We start from the raw sequence: 4,295 nt of genomic DNA on the forward strand, positions 1-4,295 counted from the left end.
GAAAGTGAACAAAATATTTCTAAATTAACACATGTCAAAAAGAAATCACAAGAAAAATTTGGAAAAATTTGAAATTGAACAAATGGAAACATAAATTACAAACTTTGAGAGACAAGGTTCAAGTAGTTTCTTTACTTTAAAATGTATATCTAAAAGATGTAGTTGTAGTTGCGGCTTAATTAACTAGACAGGAAATGAATTTCATTAAAAGAAAAAGACTGGCAATTAGAACATCAGAAGAATACAGTGGGTCTAGACATTGACACATCTTTTGACCTTTTCAAGGGATTTCAGCTTTTGCAACAAACAGTTATGGAAAAATTGTATATCTTATGCAAAAAGTATCTTGCCCCCTATTTTGAATCACATTTTAAAAATGAATTAAAGCTGGGCTTGGTAGCTCAGCCTGTAATCCCGCACCTTGGGAGGCTGAAGTGAGTGGATTGCCTGAGCCCGTGGGTTCGAGACCCGTCTGGGCAACTTGGCGAGACCTCATCTCTACAATAAATAAAAAAATTAGCCGGGTGTGGTAGCATGTGCCTATAGTTCCAGCGACTTGGAAGGCTGAAGCAGAAGGATCGCCGGAGCCCAGCAGGTCAATGCTGCGGTGACTGGGAGTGGCCATTGCACTCGTCTGGATGACAGAGTGAGACTCAACTCAAGAAAAAAAAAATGAATTAAGGACCTAGATGGGAAACGTACACTGTAAGTTATTTTATACATATATATATGAAACTCAGGTAAGGCAAAGTTTATTAGGTAGGATACAAAATAAATTTGTCTTAAAGGTACATTGGTTTTCATCAAAACTAAGGCAATTTGGTTTCTTAAAAGACACACACACAAAAAACCACAGAGAGAGAAATATTTGTAAACATATCTGCAAAAGAACTGGACTTCACCACATGTAACACACTCTCAACTGAAATAAAACTCAATAAAATGTGGGCAAATCGTTATATAGACATTTTAATGAAAAGAGATATGTTTGCAAGATAAGCACATAAATAGAATGATGTTTGACAATATTATTCATGAGGGAAATTTAGACTATTCATGAGAAGAATACAGTAACTTTTATGAAAAATTAGACAAGAAAAACATGTAACAGAAAAATTCTAATCAACAAATATAGAACCTACAAGCAAAATTTCTAGTACAATATACAAAACATTGAGTTCAGAAATATGTTTAAAAAAATAATACTAATATTCAAGACAGGCTCATTTCAGAGATGTAACAATTATTTCACTTTACAACAAAGATAAGAACAACAACAGACTTCTCATCAGAAACTTTACAAGCCAAAAGACACAGAAGTGACATCTTGGAAATATTGAAAAAAATTCAACCATTTATGACACCGAGAAATTAATGAAGAATGACACAGCCCTAAAAACAGAAAAAGCATTTGCTCAAATTCAGTACTGATTACTCATTCTGGATTCAAGCTCTTAGTAAACAAAGAATAGAAGGTAATTTAGTTGATATGGTAAAGAGTCTATAAAAAATATGGAAATTGAATTTAACAGTATAATGGCAGGGAAACTCCTTAAAATTTAAGAATGTGATAGGAATCTCTATGGTCACTACTCCTCTTCAACATTAAATTGAGCCCTACAGCCAGAACAAATTAACAAAAAAAATATAACATACAGATGGGGGAAAACTATTCATATGAAAGATAATAAAAGAATGTTTACAAAAAAATTAAAGAAATATATAGAAAAAAATAGAATTACACACCAAAAAACAACGCATATAAAAACATCAATTAACCAGTTGTGTTCCTGTATGCCAGATACAAATTGAAAGTTCTGCTGAAAATGACATCATTCTGGAAAGCAAAATATTATGCAACACTCGGCTATAATTCTAAGAATAGATGTCAGTGTACATCAAAGACCTTCAGCCATGAGAATACACTGGAGCACAAGAGCAGACAATGTGGTTTCAATGATCACACGCTGGGGAGAATGGGGCAAGCCTTCCATGCTTCACTCACTGTTGCAGTAGCCCTGTTGACTGTCCTCCTGGACTAGTGACTCTGCTGTTTTGCATCTCAGCCTCTCTGCATCAGTTTCATACTGCTCTTTCCTTCTTTCTTCATCCCCTAAATCTCTCTGGAGAAGAATTAGATTGGGTTTATTATTATCTATTAAAGGGAGTGTGCCTATTGACCAAAGATTTCCATGAGATAAGAATAATAATAGCCACTAACATTTAATACTTTTTTTTTTGGACAATCCCTTAAAAAACTGTTAGTTCTAGAGTTTGATTGGAGGTAAATTTATCCCCATGGTCCTCATGTCTGTGGATGTTCAGAGTGTAAATCTGGTGAGCCAGTTGGGCACCTTACAGCGCCCAGCGTGGCATAGTAGGGGGCGGTCTGGCTGGTGTTCACTCCCACCAGGCCCAGGGCTCCCAGAATCACCGTGACAAAGCTATCCAGTCAGAGTTTTGTGTCTTCCCCAAACCACAGCACCATGGATTTCAGCCCAATTACGGCGTCATCTCTTTTGTCCTGATGGGCATACACAGTGCATAAATGAGTGTCCACATGACTCCAGAAAATAAAGAGGCAAACGGATGGCTCAGAGGAGCCCTTCATGGCAGATCAGCCAACTAACGTGCCCCACTTAAACATCAACCCCAGGACAAACTGAGGCCAATATGTATCTCTTCATTAGTGGGTAGGTGACCACAAGTAGTAAGGACGATGCGCTCAGAGCTAGACTGGAGCAATTCAGACACACACCCTACGCCAAGGCAGCTTCCTCTGAGAAAAACTCGGAAGTTTTGAAGAGTTGAAATGTCTCCAGCGGCTCTTGGGCGATATGCTGTTCTCGAGTTCCTTTCATCATAGTGCCAAATCCACATGCCATTGAGAGTACAGCCCGCTGCACGCATTGAATGGCTCCGGTGTCAAAAAGCGACAGCATGCACCAATCTGGAAATCCACCTGCTTCCGTTGCCAAACCAGGGCTCCAGGTGAAGGGCAGGTCCAACTGCCAAGTTCCGACAGGCTTCTCCAGCCACGTGAGGTGCAGGTAGGGCTGCAGGGCGCACGGTGCTGAGGCCACTCTGGCTACAGCGGAAATGATGCATGGATGCCTGCATGGCCCAGGGTGGATGGGGATGCTAATCCTCCCTGCAAGGCGCCAAGGCAGGGGGTAGCTCCGGGGGACCCAGAGCCAAGCCCCCGCCGAAGCACACAAGAACATCAGCGGAATTACCGTGGTTGCCAGCAAAGTTTTCTTCATTTTACTTAAAAGAAGTTAAAGAAAAGTGCTTGAATACTATTATAACTAAGGCATTGTACAGATTATAAATGTTACAAAAACATAATAAAAACAATTCAATTGGTTTTTAAAAATTACATGAGTGAGACAGGGGAGGGAAAGGAAGTACAATGAACTCAGAAGAAGTATAGCACAGAACTCACATGACCTTATGAATTCTCTGACAACAAAAAGAAAATGGGATCAAATACGATTTAAAATGTTAATTGCATTATACAGACAGCTATAACATACAAGAAGATTTAGATTATTGTCAAAATAGACATAAATATTCGCCCTTTAAATTAATTATCAGAGGTGATTAAAATAAGAATTTGCTGAAAATCAATCCTGAAGAACTAACGTATTTGAGACTATTTTATGTGAAATATTTCAAGAAAATAATTGTCCTGATATTATATATCAGCTTTATATGTTCCTGAGTAACTGGTATAATTTAATAGATTACTACAACGTGATGAAACTCTGCAATGGACACTGGTTTTGTAACTCTAATTCAAGCACAATTAATTTCAAAGGTTTCTAGAATAGTAAATGTCACTAAAGTTGACACCATGGTTTATACTAATATTCGTATACATTTATACTGATAAACAATTGCTAAATACATTGTTTTAATGAATTATAGAATCTTATTTAAATGACCCTAGAAATCATCCGGTCCACATTATTACTGTGTAGACAAGGGCACTGAAGCCTGAAGAGGTGTCAAGGAGTCCTGTTGGTTTTAATAATTTAGTAGAAAAATTGGAAAGAAAAAGTAGGTGTGTTGTGTCCTGGGCTGCAGTGAACATTGTATTTGCTGCACCTAGTTTCCCTTTACTTTGAGCAGAACTGTCTCATCTCAAAAGAAATGCTCAAACCCTAACTACCAGTTCCTATAAATGCAACTGTTTTTAGAAATTGGCTTTTACAGATGTAATGAAGTTAAGATGAGGTCACACTGCTACTCACAATAGTGTGCAACTTAAAACTGAAACTACAGAAATGTGA

The 4,295-nt window shown here is 37.8% G+C and overlaps 1 pseudogene; it reads right to left on the bottom strand.

Moving 5' to 3' along the window:
* Nucleotides 1–2,223: 2,223 nt before the first annotated feature.
* LOC103268092 lies at nucleotides 2,224–3,263 on the bottom strand (annotated as a pseudogene).
* Between the last annotated feature and the right edge of the window lie 1,032 nt (nucleotides 3,264–4,295).

Source organism: Carlito syrichta, unplaced genomic scaffold (assembly GCF_000164805.1).
Source record: "Carlito syrichta isolate Samal-C Ts95f unplaced genomic scaffold, Tarsius_syrichta-2.0.1 Scaffold25776, whole genome shotgun sequence".
Classification (NCBI taxonomy): domain Eukaryota; kingdom Metazoa; phylum Chordata; class Mammalia; order Primates; family Tarsiidae; genus Carlito; species Carlito syrichta.